This window comes from Azolla caroliniana, unplaced genomic scaffold (genome assembly GCF_043228905.1).
Source record: "Azolla caroliniana isolate FFs.n. ecotype wild unplaced genomic scaffold, voAzoCaro1.0.p SCAF_11, whole genome shotgun sequence".
Taxonomy (NCBI): domain Eukaryota; kingdom Viridiplantae; phylum Streptophyta; class Polypodiopsida; order Salviniales; family Salviniaceae; genus Azolla; species Azolla caroliniana.
In genome coordinates this window covers 6,315,100-6,335,637 of record NW_028230446.1, presented here as the reverse complement: position 1 = coordinate 6,335,637, position 20,538 = coordinate 6,315,100, and positions in this window count along the sequence as shown.

The following is a 20,538-nucleotide window of genomic DNA, read 5'->3' as shown; positions in this document are numbered from 1 at the left end:
TCCGACTTCTTCACCATCGCGATCTTTAGATTCTCCATCTCCTTCAGCAGCTGCTCCACCGTAGACGCGTCGACTCCCTTCTCGGCCGTAATCTCCCGAGCCCTCGGTTGATGGTCTTCCAGTCCCGTTCTCGGTTTCGGAATCGGTTCCGAAACCCTCTTTTCTTCGTTGGCAAGCCATTGCCCCCTCTTCGTGTACCGCGCGACGATATCCTGCACGCTTTCCCATGTTTCGGTGAGGCCGCTTTCGGTGGTTGTGTCCTCAAGAAGCACTCCGAGATCTTTCCGGTCCCGGACGTCCACAGCTCGCAAAAACATGATGACTTTGTCCGGTGCAAGAATAGTTTGATCTCTTGCGGACAACCTCCCGAACCGACTTTCGAATGCCGAAAACACTTCGAGGACCTTCAGCCCCTTACCTGACGTTTCCACCCAATCCTCGAATCCCCTCCGCGTTGCCTTGGAGGAGTCCTCGATGGCAAACGTGGTCTTTAACGCCTCTTCGAATGCTTCCCACGTCGGATTTTGTTGTTGCAACCCGTGGATACTCCCTTGAAGCCCGTCGGTCGCCACCCGGTTAAAGGATGTCACTTGCAGTCCTTCCGAAGCCTGGCACCGGAGCATCTCCGCCTTGTAGTTCTGCAAATATCGCGACACATCCTTACCATTAAATTGCCCGTTGCGTTGCACGAGCCGCTCTACTGATGCCGAAATCTCCGACATCGTGCGTTGTTCTTGAAGCATCCGTTCGAACATCGCCATCATATTGTTAGCTTGTTGAGCCTCCATCTCCTTGCCACCCGTCTTCACGTCGGGTTCACCAACTGTGTCGTGCCTTTCGGCTCCGGATCGTTGCGTGAGTCGGGTGGGAACCACAGAGGTCTTGGACTAGGAGAAAGAAGTTCGTGAGATAGAGATTAATTATGAGTAAATAGCAAAGAGAAAGATAAGAAACTCGTGAATCACACGAGTATACTATATTAATTGGTACTTAGGGTGTTAAGAGAGAAGTAGACGTATAAATCGTGAATCCCACGAATAATTTTTGTATTGATTAATTCTTAATCCAAATAATCAACAACCCTTTACATATTTCTCTCCTCCTTATATAAGGAAAAAAAGCTAAGCATGGCTTCATGCTTTTTTTTTTTTTTTACAAAAAGTGTTCATGTCCCCTAAAAATGTGCATGTGATGCTTTTTTATTTCCTAAGTATAGGGCTCATGCACGCTAGATGTGCATGAGTTATTTTTAGTGTCTCGTGTTTTTTTTTCTTTTTCATATATTAAAGAAATACACGATTTACCTTTTAATAAAGGTATGCATAAATAAAGGTCTTATACATATTAAATCTATATTTAAAACACTTAAGATAAGTTAATGTAATGGTAAGGTTGAGGTTTGTCAACGTGGAGGTGCAGAGTTTGAATCACGCTCTGCGCAGTAGTGAGTATTTCCTTCTTTTTTACATTTATGTCTCTTTATCCGGCTCTTCCTTGCCGGTATGCCGTTTTCTTCCTTGCCGGTATGCCGTTTTCTTCCGGTTCTCACCGAGCACTCCATTCTCTATCCGGAGGGACAAAAATATAATTTCCGCATAGTGTGCAACCTACACTACGACACCGGAGCTAATTCTTGCTTCATGGATAGGAATTTTGCCCGAGCTCATCAGATATCTCTCAGAAAGCTCCCATGTCCAGCCTCAGTAGTAGTCATTGATGGTCGTCCCATTGCTTCTGGTAATATCATAGAAGAGTCGGAACCCGTTAATATTGTCCTAGATAACTTAACATGTGTAGTATCATTTAATATTATTAGTATTCCAGAACATCCCATAGTTTTAGGATTACCATGGTTAGAGTTACATGACCCAGACATAGATTGGAGGACAAGGGAAATCCGGTTGCGACAAACCCAAGGATCTACCCAGAAGGTTGCAACCATTTCGCTACGTCAGTTGCGTGAGGAAGGGCGCAAGGAGGAAATGTTTCTCTTTGCAATATCAGTACAACCCTCCAGCACCACCAAAGAGGAGTCCACCGTTCAACTTCCCGAGAAGTATCGTCAGTATGCTGATGTGTTCGATAAAGTACAAGCCAACACACTTCCTCATCATCGGCCGTACGACTGCGCCATCGACTTACAACCGGGAAAAGAGCCGCCATGGGGGCCGATCTACAATTTGTCACCAACCGAGCTAGAAGTCCTTCGAGCCTATATAGAGGAGAATTTGGAGAACGGTTTCATTCGGCATTCGAAATCTCCAGCCGGCGCACCCATTTTCTTCGTCAAGAAAAAAGATGGCTCGCTTCGACTCGTTGTAGATTACCGTGGCTTGAATAAGGTCACAGTAAGAAATAGGTATGCTCTTCCCCTTATCTCAAGTCTTTTAGAACGGATCAACGGTGCCAGGTTCTTCACGAAGATCGACTTACGAGGAGCCTATAACCTCGTACGGATCCGACCAGGAGATGAATGGAAGACCGCGTTTCGCACCAGATATGGGCACTTCGAGTATACGGTCATGCCGTTCGGACTCACTAATGCGCCGGCAGTCTTCCAGCACATGGCGAATGATATATTTCGAGATCTCTTGGATGATTTTTTGATCATCTATTTGGATGATCTACTGGTTTATTCAAAGACCCAAGAAGAACATGATTCTCATGTACTATTAGTACTAAAACGACTTCGAGAACATGGTCTGTATGCAAAATTAGAGAAATGTAGTTTCGGGTGCAACCAAGTGGAGTTTCTCGGCTATGTCATCTCCTCAGAAGGCATATCTATGGACCCAGCCAAGGTCAAAACGGTGATAGAATGGCACACTCCGCGTTCGGTGTGGGATGTGCATTGCTTCCTAGGCTTTGCAAATTTCTACCGGAAGTTCATACAAAATTACTCAAAAATTGTGCTGCCTCTCACACAGCTCACCAGGAAGGGACAATCATTCATTTGGTCTAAAGAGACGGACATGGCTTTCGAGAGTCTTAAGAAGGCGTTTACATCAGCTCCAATTTTAGGTCATGTGGATCCGGAAAAACCATTCATTATCGAAGCTGATGCATCGGATTTCGCATTGGGGAGCATTCTGTCACAACAGGGTAACGACGAGAAGCTACATCCTGTGGCTTTCCACTCCCGTAAGTTTGACGCCGCCGAAATCAACTACGAAATTCATGATAAAGAGCTATTAGCAATAGTTGATTCTTTTATGCAATGGAGGCATTTCCTGGAGGGATCTCCTCATCAGGTCACTGTATTCAGTGACCACAAGAACCTTGCCTACTTTCAAGATGCTCGTGTACTGAATCGACGTCAAGCTCGGTGGGCCCACTTCCTCACACGCTTCGACTTCAAAATTACATATCGTCCGGGGAAGCACCAAGGGAAGGCAGATGCATTATCACGGCGTTCGTATCTAACACCACGTCCCGGTGAGCCAGCTTTCGATAACCAGAAGCAAGTAATCTTGGGTCCAGCACGACTGCAAGCAGCACAGGTCTTTGACATGCCCGTGGATTCCGACATTACCAATACTATACGTGAGGACTTGAAGACTGACGCTTTCGCCCAAGCTATACTAGCACAAATTGACCCCTCTCGAGCGTCATGTTCACAATCACAATCACCAGGTACGGATTATCGGCAATTCAAATACTGTGATGGATTACTCTTCTTTAAAGAACTTTTGTATGTTCCTAATGGTTCTTGCCGCCTTCGAGTAGTACAAAACTGCCATGACACATATACAGCAGGACATTTTGGTAGTACTAAAACATTAGATTTAGTACAACGATCATTCTGGTGGCCCCGTATGCGACAATTTGTCGAAGATTTTGTTCGGACTTGCGATACATGCTGCAGAGCGAAAATGCCAAGACATCATCCATATGGTTTATTAGAACCATTACCAATTCCAAGCAAGCCATGGCAATCCATTGCTCTTGACTTCATTACAGATCTTCCAGTCTCTAAGGGATTCAGTGCGATTCTCACAGTGGTGGATCGATATACGAAGATGGCTCATTTCTTACCATGTACTAAAGAAATATCTAGTGAAGACACCGCCGAAATTGTCATGCGGGAAGTATGTCGGCATCATGGACTCCCTGATAATATCATCAGCGATCGTGGACCCCAATTTGTGTCAAAATTCTGGAAGCACCTTTTTAAAATGCTGAAGGTCACTTGTAACCTCTCCTCCGGCTACCACCCACAAACCGACGGTCAAGCCGAACGAACAAATCAAACACTGGAGCAGTATCTGCGGTGCTTTCTCAACTATCATCAGAATGACTGGGCAGATATTCTTCCGTTCGCCGAATTTGCCTATAATAACGCTATCCACGCATCGACTAAAGTCACGCCATTCTACGCTTATACGGGATATCATCCCCGGTGGTGTGTCCTTGAAACCCCAGAAGTGTCCACAAATCCTTGCGCGGAGGATCGTTTGGAGCGGTTACGCAAGATACAAGCGGATTTATCTACTCAACTCCAGCAAGCTCAACAATCACACAAGGACTACGCAGATCGTCATCGACTTCCATCCAGTTTTAACATTGGAGATCGGGTGTGGCTGCTACGACGACACATCAAGACTACTCGCCCATGTGAGAAGTTGGATTATCGGCGATTAGGTCCTTTCCGTATTATCGGGAAGATTAATGATGTCGCTTTTCGTCTCGAGCTACCTCCGCAACTTCGGATACACCCGGTGTTTCATAGTTCTCTCCTCGAACCCTATCACGAGAGCACTATCCCAGGACGTACTATACAACCTCCACCTCCTATCGAGCTCGAAGATGGACCTGAGTATGAGGTCGCTGCCATCCTCGATTCCAAGATTGTTCGCAACAAGCTCTACTATCTAGTCGATTGGCTAGGATATAGTCCCAGCGAGCGTACTTGGGAACCGATCGAGAATGTGACCAATGCTCGTGCTCTTCTAGAAGACTTCCATCGACGATATCCCGAGAAACCGGGTCCTCAATCCAAAACGACTCGTGAAACTCGTCGTTTTAAAGGGGGGATAGTGTCATAACTAGACTCGAACCCATAACCTTTTGTTACACGGGTCGAGACTTTACCATTAGGTTATGAATTGTAATTTGAAGGATATTATTTTCATTTAGGTTTTATTGGGAAATTGATGTATATTCCAGATTTCTCTGGAACATTCTAGAAACTTCAGGAGTATTCCTGAAGACACTATAAAAGGAGGCGCAAGGCATTAGTTCGAACCAAATCGGTTCAACGCCAGTCTTAAGCCTTCTAACTACTGTTGTATATCTTCCGTCATATAATACATATATCTTTCGCATCATCATTCTCTCTCTCTCTCTCTCTCTCTCTCTCTCTCTCTCTCTCTCTCACTCATTCCTTCTCTCAAAGTTCGACACCTCTCATAGTACTAATCCTTCTCTGTCTTAGTACTATTCCCCAACAATAGTACTAATCCTTCTTTTAGTACTAATTCCTTCTCTGCCTTAATAGAGTTCCTGACAGTAGCCTAGAGGGGGAAGTTTGAATAGTAAGCTTGATGGAGTTATTTGTGTGTAGAGGGTAAAAGTCAAGATATTCTAAAAGTTGAGATTTGGTGCCTGTTCATACCCCAAATGCATCATCAATATAGCGGGTGAAGTAGAAGAGATGGGGGGGCCATGGTTGTAAGTTTTTGAGATATACTAAAAAGAGGTAGGCATATACAACTGAAAAGTTGTTGCCCATGGCCATACCTTTTATTTGTTGCTAGACTATGTCTTCGAAAGTGAGATAATGATATTCTAAAACAAGGGTACTAAGGGTATAGATGAGATTAGTTTTCGAAGGGGAAAAGTGGGTGGTGATTAGACTACGTAGGGCTTGGAGTTCTAGCTTAAGGGGGATACTAGGATAGAGAGATTCAACGTCAAACGTGAATAAGAAACTATTAGATGGTGGGTGTAGGTTTTCTAGTGATTGGATTAGTGTGTGGGAGTCTTTTAGATATTGTGGTTGTAGAAGGAGGATGGGTAGAAGTTGGTGGTCTAACCACTTTGATGTTTGTTCACATAAGGAGTTATTATATGAACAAATGGGTCAAAAACCTATAGGTGTTTTGAGTAATTTAGGGAGGAAGTAGAGGTCGGATACTTGATATCCTTTTTTGGGTTTGTGGAGGATGAAATTGGCTTTAGTTAGGGAAAATGTACCTAAGCGTTTTGTTATTATGTTATTGAGGTAGTATAGTAACTCTTCCAAGGGGAAGTGGCTGACTTTCTTATAGGTGGTAGAATTTGAGAGGTGTTCTATGGCTGTGGTGTAGTATGTGTCTTAATCTAGAACACATACTCCCATATTTTTATCGGCTGGGAGGATGATAATGTGTTTGTTGTTTTGGAGGCTTTTAAGGGCTCTAGAGAGGTGGTATGGGACTCTAGTGTTTTTGGGCTTAGTGTTGTGTACTATTTGGTTAAGGATGTGTTGGTGTTTTTCTATGATGGAGACTAGGGGTGGATATTCTATGGGTGACATCCAACTAGGGTTAGGTAGTTTGAAGGGGTTGAGAGGAAGTGAAGTTGTATCTCTAAAAAAAATGTTTTAGCTTGAGGGATCTATAGAGGGGGGTGAATTCATTTAGGATATTGTTGGGGGAGGGAGGTGGGGATGGTGGGATGTACTTAAGGCCTATGTTGAGCAATTGCGTTTCATTTTTAGTGAGGCTATGTTTAGAGAGGTTATGGATTTTTCTATGAATTACTTGTGTACTAGTAAGAGGTTTCCAAAAGTTGGTTCTAGGTTTTTTATTTCGGGATTTGGGGTGTGGAAGGAAGGGAAATAGTTTCTGTTTTCCACCAAACCACATACACGTGTCTTGGCTGGAGGGGGATCTATTAAGTAGGTAGAATAAATGCTTACTAGGGTGTATGGCGTGTCTAAACTGTTTGTTAACATGCTTAGCACGCCTGGCTAACCGCTTTTTGGTATACTAGTTTGTGGGTCTCCTAGTGGTTTTTTTTTTTTTGGGGGGGGGGGGGGGGGGGGGGACAAGGTTTTGATGTATTTTTAAGTGTTTATAATTTTTATGTGAGGGAGTGTTAGAATAAAATTTGGGGGTTTTTGTGTTAGGAAGAAAAGGTGGGGGGGGTTAGTGTAATATTGAGGATGTGTGGGGGGGGATATGAGTGGAATGAGGATGTGTTGGGTGGGGAATGATAAGTATAATGGGAGTGATGTGGGTTAATTAAGGGGGTAGGGGTAGAGTAAGGATTTGAAAAAAGTTGGGGAAGGGCATTATGATAATTAAATGATGATGGGGGAGGTGTAGCGTGATAAATGGAAGGAAATTGTGGGGTGTTTGAATGGAATTCTTCAAAATAAGGGGGGCGGGTAGAGTAAGAATTAGATAAAAAAGGGGAGGCGGTATTGTCATGAATCCGTGAACATTATGCTTCAATTGGACTTGAACCCACGACTTTGTATTACGAAATTCGAAGCCTAACCATTAAGTTAACCTATCAGAACGTGAAATGATAAGGGCTACTTTTCATAGTGATTATTGTATCAGAGAAACTTCTGGAACTTTCTAGAACATTCTAGAAATATTTTGGAACATCCTTATCCTTCTACTCACATTTTTCTCGTGTCCACAGACCCTTGAAATGTTGTTGCCATTTCGGAAGAATCTTTCGACACACTTCCACACATCTGTACGTGGTTTTTCACTCCAAATAAACAAATCAAAGTATTGCACAACCCACTCTAGAAATTGATTCGCGTCCCTCCTTGGCTGCATATATCTCACACTCATCAGGACTTTATCAAGCTCCAAGATCAAGGCTCTTCTTTCATCTTCTAATGGTTTAGGTTTCCATTCCTATAACTGAGCCTGTGTTACGCCAAGTATTGGTAACCCACGATCAATTTCAATCAACTCATGTTTTGTTGACACAATTGGTGTCCTTTTCCTCTTCAAATCCCTGGTCAACTGTGTCGTTAGGTCTGGCTTCACCTTGTATTGTTGTTGTGCAGTCATTGGGCCTGGCTACACACTGTTTTGCTCTTGTATAGTCGATTGTGTCATCGGTCCTGGCATTACCTCAGTGCATGTAGATACTTCTCTAGTCGATATCAGCCCACTACTATCACATGTTGCATCTACCTACAAAATCAGATCATCTATGCAACATGCTTGATCTACTTGTGTGACCAGATCATTTGTGTCAGTTGCTACATCTACTTTCAAGATGGGGCCCTCTAAACACACAACAACATCAATAGTTTCCACACTGCCATCGGCCTTAGGAGCAATAGATTCAAACCCTTTAGACTCTACAACATCAAAAAACACCAACATATTCACACTCACAAAGTAGCTAATAGTCTCACAAAACAACGTAATGAACATGAAATATTCTGCAACAAAATAAAAATATTATCTCAATATCCATCATAGAGTTCCATTACATAATGTGGATCAAGCAACAACCAATCTGAGGTTTTACTTGTCCAAATAGATCATAGAAAATCTTCATAATTTTCGAGGAAAATAGCTAACAGTCATATCCCACTTATCAATAATTGGTAGTAATTAGCTCCAATTCAAGAGCCCCGTGACCGAGTAACTGGTCTTGTCCCCGATCGTGGCCTCTTCCTCAGCCCTTTTCTAGCCGGTTGCCCATTTAGCCTTGCTTCTTTCACCCATTGCACAAGTGTGTCCTCCTCCGACAACCTTTCCATCGCCTCAACAGCAGCTTGCACGTCAACCGCGTCTCGCACTAGCTTTTCAAGTACAGTGGGATCTGGTGGGATATCATCAGTAGTTGGGCTCAATGGGGTTGAATCAAGGTTTTGGGATTCAAAGAAATGTTGCATCAAGTGTTCAAAAACATTGTTGTTATGAACCTCAGATTTACATGTTGTTTCCAATATTTCATGGCTTTTCACAACATTGCCTAATTTAGTACAATCTTCCAAAAGAATAGGGTGGAGCTTATCTGAAGGAGATGTGATAACAAGACTCTTACTTTCAACCACGTTGCCAGTTATCTCCTCATCGGTTGTGGCGTCATTGGCACCGAACACGTCATGCAACCTCCTTAATCCACGAGATTCTACAACAATATGTCAACTAATTAACGGCTTCTCCTAGGGTTTTCTATCACCTTAGTTGCCAACTAAACATGGTAGCTAATTAGCGGCCACTCTCGATATTGCTCGATACTACTACATCCTAGCTAATTAGCTACATCTTAACTAAGTATGACAATAGCGAATTAGCTACCACTTAGCTCGATACTACTACATTGTAGCTAATTAGCTCCTATGCCAACCAATTAGCTACATCTTACCTAATTAGATATTCTTCTTAACTATGGCAGTAGATAATTAGCTCCCATTCTTGATGTTGCTTAGTTAATTAGCTACAGCTTAGCTAATTAGTTGTTAGACTATAGATTGGCAATAGCTAATTAGCTACCACTTAGCTATTTAACTATTCTACTTAAGTATGGTAGTAGTGAATTAGCTACCATTTAGCTAATTTGCTACATTGTAGCGAATTAGCTGCTAGACTATAGGCTGGCAGTAGCTAATTAGCTATTCTTCTTAACTATGGCAGTAGCTAATTAGCTACCACTCTTAATACTACTTAGCTAATTAGCTACACCTTAACTAATTAGTTGCTAGACTATAGATTGGCAATAGTTAATTAGCTACCACTTAGCTAATTAGCTATTCTACTTAAGTATGGTAGTAGCGAATTAGTTATCACTTAACTAATTAGTTACATTGGCTACCACTTAGCTAATTAGCTATTCTACTTAAGTATGTGTGAAAGTGTTTTTAGAATCTAAGCCATTGAACATTAGAAGAATATAAAGTATGGATAATTCACATTTGGAGGCTAAGAACATGAACCAAGACCTTAGGAAGAAGTCAAAAGTAAAAGTAAGAGACCAAGGGAAAAGTAAAAAGAGAAAAAGCGGATCATAAAAAACAGTAAAAATGGAATGGTCATAACCCAAATATTATGTTTAAATATGGATTAGAAAGCTTGTAAAGAGAGCTATCTATGGTTTTTCAATCACTAAATTTGGAGTTCTGATGAGGGAGATATGACGATTAGAAGGTCATTGGGTCTTAGCTAAAAATAGGAGATAAAAAGCTTCTAAAAATACCGTGAACGAGGAAGAAGAAGAAAATTATAAAAGAAGAAGTGGAGGTCCTAAGAGAGGGAGAGGAGTATTAGGAAGAGGTATCTTAGTGGAAGAAGATGGTTCTTAGTAGTGGGTTTGAGTGATGGGTAGTAAGAAGGTATTTGGTTTTAAAGTTCATTGTGGAGTTTATCCTCTTTGTATTGACTTGAAGTGGAATATTATAACATTCTTATCTTTTTCTCATCTTCCCTACCTTTTATCTTAATTTCTTGAGTTTTCCTCTCTAAATCGTAGTTACCTAGATCTATATAATCTATTATAATTCACAACTCCATCTAATCAGTTTGATCAAGCCCGCATATTGTGTATGACTATCATCTGTCTTATACACCCTATCAGTATGGTAGTAGCGAATTAGTTACCACTTAACTAATTAGCTACATTGTAGCTAATTAGCTAATTAGATGCTAGACTATAGGCTGGCAGTAGCTAATTAGCCACATCTTAGCTAATTATCTATTCTTGTTAACTAAGGCAATTGTTAATTAGCTACCACTCTTGATACTACTTAGCTAATTAGCTACACCTTAACTAATTAGCTGCTAGACTATAGATTAGTAGTAACTAATTAGCTACATCATAACTTATTAGCTATTCTACTTAAGTATGGTAGTAGCTAATTACCTACATTATAGCTAATTAGCTCCTAGATTATAGGCTAGCAGTAGCTAATTAGCTACATCTTAGCTAATTAGCAATTCTTCTTGACTATGGTAGTAGCTAATTAGTTGTAACCACTATTGACATTGCTTAGCTAATTAGCTAAGAAGTTGTTAGACTATAGATTGGCAGTAGCTAATTAGCTATATCTTTAAAGCTAATTAGCTATTCTACTTAATAAGTATGTTAGTAGCTAATTAGCTCTTATAATATAGGTTGGCAGTAGCTAATTAGCTACATCTTAGCTAATTAGCTATTCTTCTTAACTATGGCAATAGTTAATTAGTTACCACTCTTGATATTGCTTAGCTAATTAGCTACATCTTAGCTAATTAGTTGTTAGACTATAGATTGGCAGTAGCTAATTAGCTATTCTACTTAAGTATGATAGTAGCTAATTAGCTACATCTTGGCTAATTAGATATTGTACTTAAGTATGGCAATAACTAATTAGCTACCACTCTTGATATTGCTTAGCTAAGTAGTATAACATTACATTGTAGCTAATTAGCTACTACACTTTATACCGCTTAGCTAATTACATACGGTGTAGCTAATTACAATTACCTACGTTGTAGCTAAATAGCTACTACACTACTAAACCATGACAACTAAATAGCTACCACACTTTATACGGCTTAGCTAATTAGCTAAGATGTAACTAATTACCTACTACACTATAGAGACAAGCAACAATTTTACCTGTCAGTTTTCTCCACTCATTTGGGAGAGTTGTATTGCAATCCCCCAAACAAACTGCAGCAATGCGAGAGGCATATAGAAAACAAACTATATGGTATGTGTGTTGGCATGGTCGTAGGTGTACCAACAGAGTAGCAGTTTTGTCCTCTACGCATAAGCCACAAGCGATGCAACGTGCTTGAACAGTCAATATATCGTTGCCTGGTTCTACTTCGTTTGGTAAGGGAGCAAGAATGTTGAGGTCCAATTCTTGTCTGCTCCTTACCATCCCCTCCACAAATGTAGTTGCTTCTTAAGGTAGCTAACTACCTATTCTTGACAAGAGTATGACGGGAACTCAACACTCCTTATGTCCAACGCTCGGCCACAACCGAGATTCTTTTCTTACACAGAAAACAGGAAACGGAAAAACACGCGACACAAAAGGAGAGAAGAGGTACACAGGATGTTTACGTGGGAAACCCCAAACTAGGGGAAAAACCACGGCAGCCCACAGGCTGCAAACTATCACTAGGTTAGTATGTACAGCAATGAGTTCACGGAGGCAACGACCTCGTGCTCACAATCTTCGCCACAGGCGGCGGTTACAACAGAGGCAACGACCTCGTTCTCACTCTCTCTCTATATATATACACTGTTACGTGCTCTCTCTTCTTCTTGCACCAACAAGAAAATGACAACCACACAATAAAAGTTTGCCCTAAGTCATATTTATACTAATATAACTTTTCGGCTATTTACAAATATAGTCTCGATGGACTCTCAGAAACATATTTACGAATATGTCTCTTCATCCGGTTCATACCGGGTCTGCACCATCCGGCTCTCCGTAGCCGGGTATTCCTCATCCAGTTCATACCGGGTCTGCACCATCCGGCTCTCCGTAGCCGGGTACTCCTCATCCGGTTCATACCAGGTCTGCACCATCCGACTCTCCGTAGTCGGGTACTCCTCATCCGGTTCATACCGGGTCTGCACCATCCGGCTCTCCGTAGCCGAGTACTCCTCTTCCGGTTTCGGCATCGGCCGAGATTGTTTGTCTGCACTGTTCTTCTCCCTTCCCATCCGGAGGGACCTGTCTCCCAACAGAGTATTATTCCTAGAACGCGGCCAAGAAATTTACCGATTTATCATTCCTTAATAAGGAAGATAGAACAACAAGAAACAAGAATCATTAACTTACTTGGAGGTTCTCCAAATTATAATCAACAACAATATTTACACCTAGAAGGTCCAGGTTCATTTAAAGAACCTGGATCTCTGTCTACAATTGTATTTTCCGTTGGGGATCCAGTGGCCCCTCAATTTCAAGCTCATGTTGAGCAACCTGTTCTAGATAATGCCTCACTAAGCACATTTTCATATACAAGTAAGTTATTTATAATTGTCAGGAACAGTACGAAGACAGAGAAGGAATTAGTACTAAAAGTAGCATTAGTACTAAGAGAGGTGAAGAACTCTCGAGAGAAGGAAAGAGTGAGTGAGAGGGAGGGAGAGAGAGATCGAGAGAGAGTGATGATAAGAAGAGATATATATTATATGAAGAAAATGTACAATAGCTAGGAGGCTTAAGACTGGCGTTGAACCAATTTGGTTCGAAATAATGCCTTGTGCCTCCTTTTATAGTGTTCTACGGAATACTCCTGAAGTTTCTAGAATGTTCAAGAGAAATCTGGAATATACATCAATTTTCTATAATAAAACATAAATGAAAATAATATTCTACGTATTACAATGTATAGTCTAATGGTCAAGAGCTCGACCCATGTAGCATAAGGTCATGGGTTCGAGTCTTGCCATATCATGACACTATCCCTCCAAAACGACGAGTGTAACGAGTCGTTTTGGATTGAGGACCCGGTTTGTCTGGATATTGACGATGGAATTCTTCAAGAAGAGCACGAGCATTGGTGACATTCTCTATCGGTTCCCAAGTACGCTCGCTGGGACTATATCCTAGCCAATTGACTAGATAGTAGAGCTTGTTGCGAACAAGCTTGGAATCAAGGATGGCGGCAACCTCGTACTCAGGTCCATCTTCAAGCTCGATCGGGGGTGGAGGCTGTGTAATACGTCCTGGGATGGTGCTCTCTTGATAGGGTTCAAGGAGAGAACTATGAAACACCGGATGTATCCGAAGTTGTGGAGGTAGATCAAGACGAAAAGCGACATCATTAATCTTTCCTATAATACGGAAGGGACCTAATCGCCGATAATCCAACTTCTTGCATGGGCGAGTAGTCTTGATGTGTCGTCGGAGTAGCCATACCCGATCTCCAATGTTAAAACTAGATGGGAGTCGATGACGATCCGCATAAACCTTGTGTGTTTCTTGAGCTTGTTGGAGATGAGTAGATAAATCTGCTTGTATCTTGCGTAACCTCTCCAAACGATCCTCTACGCAAGGATTTGTGGACACCTCTAGGGTTTCAAGTACACACCACCGGGGGTGACATCCCGTATAAGCATAAAATGGCGTAACTTTAGTGGATGCGTGGATAGAGTTGTTATAGGCAAATTCGGCGAAGTGGAGAATATCTGCCCAGTTATCCTGATGATAGCTGAGAAAGCACCGCAAATACTACTCCATCGTTTGATTGGTTCGTTCGGCTTGGCCGTCGGTTTGTGGGTGGTAGCCGGAGGAGAGGTTACAAGTGACATTGAGCATGTTAAAAAGGTGCTTCCAGAATTTTGACACGAACTGGGGTCCACGGTCGCTGATGATACTATCGAGAAGTCCATGATGCCGACATACTTCACGCATGACAATTTCGGCAGTGTCTTCACTGGAGATCTCCTTAGTACATGGCAAGAAATGAGCCATCTTCGTATATCGATCGACCACCGTTAGAATCGCATTGAACCCCTTAGAGACTGGAAGGTCTGTGATGAAGTCTACAGCAATGGATTGCCACGGCTTGCTTGGAATTGGTAATGGTTCTAATAAACCATATGGATGATGCCTTGGCATTTTCACTCTACAACATGTATCACAAGTCCGAACAAAATCTTCGACAAATTGTCGCATACAGGGCCACCAGAATGATCGTTGTACTAAATGTAGCGTTTTAGTACTACCAAAATGCCCAGCTGTATATGTGTCATGACAGTTTTGTACTACTTGAAGGCGGCAAGAACCATTAGGAACATACAAAAGTTCTTTAAAGAAGAGTAATCCATCATGGTATTTGAATTGCCGATAGTCCGTACCTGGTGGTTGCGACTGTGAACACAACGCTCGAGAGGGATCAATTTGTGCTAGTATAGCTTGGGCGAACGCATCTATCTTCAAGTCTTCGCGTATGGTATCGATAACGCAGGAATCCATGGGCATGTCAAAGATCTGTGTTGCTCGTAGTCGTGCCGGTCCCAAGATGACTTGTTTTTGGTTATCGAAAGTTGGCTCGCCGGGACGGGGTGCTAGATACGAACGCCGTGATAATGCATCTGCCTTCCCTTGGTGCTTCCCCGGACGATATGTAATTTTGAAGTCGAAACGCATGAGGAAGTGGGCCCACTGAGCTTGACGTCGATTCAACACACGAGCATCCTGAAAGTAGGCAAGGTTCTTGTGGTCACTAAATACGGTGACCGGATGAGAGGATCCCTCCAAAAAATGCCTCCATTGCATAAAAGAATCCACTATTGCCAATAGCTCCTTATCATGAATTTCATAGTTGATTTCGGCAGCGTCAAACTTGCGTGAGTGAAAAGCCATAGGATGTAGCTTCTCATCATTCCCCTGTTGTGACAGAATGCTCCCCAATGCAAAATCCGATGCATCAGCTTCGATAATGAATGGTTTTTCCGGATCGACATGAGCTAGAATTGGAGCCGATGTAAATGCCTTTTTAAGACTCTCGAAAGCCATGTCCGTTTCTTCAGACCAGATGAACAGTTGTCCCTTCCTGGTAAGTTGTGTGAGAGGTAGAATGATCTTTGAGTAATCTTGTATGAACTTCCGGTAAAAATTGGCAAAGCCTAGGAAGCATTGCACATCCTGCACCGAACGCGGAGTCTGCCATTCTACCACCGTTTTGACCTTAGCTGGATCCATGGAGATGCCTTCTGACGAAATGATATAGCCGAGAAATTCCACTTGGTTGCACCCGAAACTACATTTTTCCAGCTTTGCATACAGACCATGTTCTCAAAGTCGTTTTAGTACTAATAGTACATGAGAATCATGTTCTTCTTGGGTCTTTGAATAAACCAGTAGATCATCCAAATAGATGATCAAACAATCATCCAATAGATCTCGGAATATATCATTAGCCATGTGCTGGAAGACTGTCGGCGCATTAGTGAGGCCGAACGGCATGACCGTATACTCAAAGTGCCCATATCTGGTGCAAAACGCGGTCTTCCATTCGTCTCCTGGTTGGATCCGTACGAGGTTATATGCTCCCCGTAAGTCGATCTTCGTGAAGAACCTGGCATCATTGATCCGTTCTAAAAGACTTGAGATAAGGGGAAGAGCATACCTATTCCTGATTGTAACCTTATTCAGGCCACGGTAATCTACAACGAGACGAAGCAATCCATCCTTTTTCTTGACGAAGAAAATGGGCGCGCCGGCTGGAGATTTCGAATGCCGAATGAAACCATTTTCCAAATTCTCCTCTATGTAGGCCCGAAGGACTTCCAGCTCGGTTGGTGACAAATCGTAGATCGGTCCCCACGGCGGCTCTTTTCCCGGTTGTAAATCGATGGGGCAATCGTACGGTCGATGATGAGGAAGTGTATTGGCTTGTACTTTATCGAACACATCGGCGTAATGACGATACTTCTCGGGAAGTTGAACGGTGGATTCTTCTTTAGTGGTGCTGGAGGGGTTTACTGATATTGCAAAGAGGAACATTTCCTCCTTGCGCCCTTCTTTACGCAACTGATATAGCGAAATGGTTGCCATCTTCTAAGTTGACCCTTGGGTTTGTCGACACCGGATTTCTCTTGTTCTCCAATCTATGTCTAGGTTATGTAACTCGAACCACGGCAATCCTAAAACTATGGGATGTTCTGGGATACTAATAATATTAAATGATACTACACATGCTAAGTTATCTAGGACAATATTAATGGGCTCTGACTCTTCTATGATATTTCTGGAAGCAATGGGACGTCCATCAATGACTACTACAGAGGCTGGACACTGGAGTTTTCTTAGGGATATCTTATAAGCTTGAGCAAATTTCTTATCCATAAAGCAAGAGTTAGCTCCGGAATCTAGGAGTGTTAGGACATGTACTGGAGGGGTACTTTTAGTACTAACTATTACTTAGGCTACGAACACATCACTAACTTGCTTAGAGGAAATGGAACCACTAATGGGATGTACAGATCTAGGGTTGTCCAACCAAACGGCTCCTATTTTGGTTGGACTTAGTCGTTTAACTCTTCTTCTAACTGACTAAGGACATCAAATCTGTTCACTAGATCTGGGCTATTAGTACTATTAGGAATATCTGATATCCCTACTGAAATAGGCTCGGGTTTAGTACAATTAGAACTAGCGACTATTTGGTTTACTTGTCTTCTTGGCCTATGGGGGCAATTTATTGCAATATGTCCTGGTCCACCGCAGTAAAGACATAGTCGATTTGTACGGCGTCGCTGCTTTTCTTCTTCAGATAATGGCCCTCGACGACGTGTAGTGTCAATCTCCATCGGAGTCGGAGTATTCGCTGGAGGCACATTATATGACTCCCTCGGAAAAGGTTTTGCTACCACTGAGGCGTAGGTGGGCTCTGATCTTGCCCTCGGCATCTGTAGTTGTCGTTCTGAACGTCGCTCAAAGAGGCGGTTGTCACATCTCACCGCGCGACTGATTGCTTCTGTTAAGGACTTTGGCTCTTCGGGGAAGGTCAAGAGTAAATCCTTGACGTCGTTGCGTAAACCATAACGGAATTGCTCCATCAACGCTTGATCATCCCAAGGGATATCGGCGGCGAGTAGGCGAAAATCTGCAGCGTATGCGGAGGCTGGACGGTCACCTTGGCGTAATCGCCGAATTTTGTTGATTGCGGTCCTGATGCTGTCAGTATCTCCGAAACATGCTTTAAACTCACCTAGAAACTCTTCAAAATTGTTGAGTAACAGAGATTCCTTTTCTAATAGTGGAGCGAACCATGCCAACGCTGAGCCACTTAACAAAGTGCCTACGAAACCCACTCGTGATGCATCGGTGAGATACCGGGAAGGATGCATTTGAATAACTAATCGTACCTGGTTAAGGAACCCTCTAAACTGCGATTGCGTTCCATCGAACTTCGTGGGAAGGCCAATCTTGGGTTCTTTATGAATCCCTTGTGTTTCGGGCCCTTTGTTGTTGCATCGCTACGATGGTTGCTTCGAGTTGTTGCACGCGTAACGCAAGTTCCCCATGTTGTTGTTGCATTTGCTGGTTTTCTAAGGAGATTTGCTGAAGATCCCCCAGCAACCGTTGGTTTTCTTGTTCCAAAGCATGGAACTTCTCTTTCAAGCATTGAAATTCCGAGAAAACATATTGATATTCTTCAGCGCTAACAATGGCCATGGGATGAAAGAAAAGAGGAATAAGAGATTAGTAGGAAATGAGAGAGACAGAAGGTAGGGAAATCGGTTCAAACTGTCAGGAACAGTACTAAGACAGAGAAGGAATTAGTACTAAAAGTAGTATTAGTACTAAGAGAGGTGAAGAACTCTCGAGAGAAGGAAAGAGTGAGTGAGAGGGAGGGAGAGAGAGATCGAGAGAGAGTGATGAAAAGAAGAGATATATATTATATGAAGAAAATGTACAATAGCTAGGAGGCTTAAGACTGTCGTTGAACCGATTTGGTTCAAAATAATGCCTTGTGCCTCCTTTTATAGTGTTCTACGGAATACTCCTGAAGTTTCTAGAATGTTCCAGAGAAATCTGGAATATACATCAATTTTCTATAGTAAAACATAAATGAAAATAATATTCTATGTATTACAATGTATAGTCTAATGGTCAAGAGCTCGACCCATGTAGCATAAGGTCATGGGTTCGAGTCTTGTCATATCATGACAATAACATGTTACATACTAGCAAAACAATAACTACCTAATTCTTATTTATAATTGTTGTCACTACCAAAGTGACTTTGCTCTCCATCACAACTGCCAATGTTGCTTTCTCTAAATCAGTCTTTGTTGCCTCCAATGTCTCACAGGCTTCATGGATATATTTCAACATATAGCTAATCAATGTCTCGCCTGTATCATCGAATTGGCTTTCATTGTGTTTCGGTGTGGTGTAAACTTGCGGGTTTGTTGGGAGTCGACATTCTGGCATCGTTCTACCGATGCCTCACTATAAATAGCCCAAGGTACCCTATACATTTCAGGGTCCTGTGCTTCCTTCGTTCTTTTGCGATACTCGTATGCAAAAGCTCTAGCGAATGCAACGACCAACTCGTCGTTGACCAGGATCTCTTGATGTACTTTCTAGTGGAGCCTCATGTGGTCATCATACAACTCTAGTCGTACATGCTTGAGCTTCACCTTCCCTTTCACTCTAGGCACTTTATACACTGACAACCAATCTACATCACTAATCAATTTATCTATTAGAACAGCATAGTCAACACCCTCTAGCGACTGACCATATATGTTGTTAAAGTCAGAAATGTGAATTGGTGCAAATTTCCAACACTAAATCTGAAATTTTCGACAGTAATTAGAAATCAACCGCTTAAAAAAACAGAAGCCCTAATTAGAAACTTAATAAGAAACCCTAATTAGAAATCAACCGCTTAAGGAAATCAAAAACTCTAATCTGAAATATGTATGAAATTAACCCTAATCAGAATTTTTGTCAATGAGAAACACACTTGCTACTACACCCCCATCTTCGAGACATCCTTGTTTGGGACTCCAATGATTTCGCCCTAATCGTTTTTTATAAAAGATGAACAAGCAACAAAGTGACAGTTATCATAAAGGAAAATAAAAAGATTTTTTAATGTATAACTTATACATACCTGGACGAGGATCGAACTGATGGTGCGTTGTAGCTCTGAAGGTGCAATATCGATATCAGAGTTTTTGTGTTGTTGTAGGACCTTTGTTTGCGTTCGTGTTCAGACTACTCCATTTGTTTGGATTTCGAACTCAAACTCACCCCAAACAGGAATTTGGTGACATTCAAGCCGAGTTAGATGAGGGCACTGTTCCCAAGTTCCACTACTTCAAAAACCAAAGTTCAAATTTTTGAGTATTCTCATAAATAAAATGACATTTATTTAACTAATAAAGCATAAAATTTCGTAAATGATCCTTATGATTTGCCCACAAAAAACTAGCTAAACAAATAGCTATGAGCATTTTCGCAACTAATTAGCTATAATAGTGTTTCCACTCCCATGCTTTCACCCATTTTCATTTCCTCTTAGGAATACTTGAAACTCATTGTTCATGTGCTCTCTAAATTTTGTCATTGGTTGTGTGTGGGTGCCCCTATAGACCAACTTAAGAAGGGACAATGGATAACAAGTCACCCTTGGTTTCTTCTTCTTTATTGGGCACTCTAAGACAATATGGTAGTAGCCACAACACTAAAAAAATGCATCTCTTTGGATTTAATCAATAAGGTTGTGAGCTTGGTGGTTTGTAGAAGTTGAGGATTTGTTAAGTAGTTGTTTGTGCATCTATTTATAGAAATGCCTCATTATGCCTCTATTATAACCGTTGTGTTTAGTTAGGCCCTTAGCCCAAATTACAGTCCCCATATATACCATCAAAAAGTCATCAACTTGGCTTGGTCTAACCATGATGCACGTTGTTTGCTAAAAGCCTTTTTGTACTTGTTTGCTAAAGGCATTTTCGTAGTTTAGCATGTGATGTTGCACCTAATCCTAATTGAAACGAGTCACATTATCATTCCATCAAAACCTTTGTGAAGTATAAGTTGGCCAAAAAATGACTAGCTTACAATATCAAATACCTTCTAGAATTGTCAACATTCACCGTAAC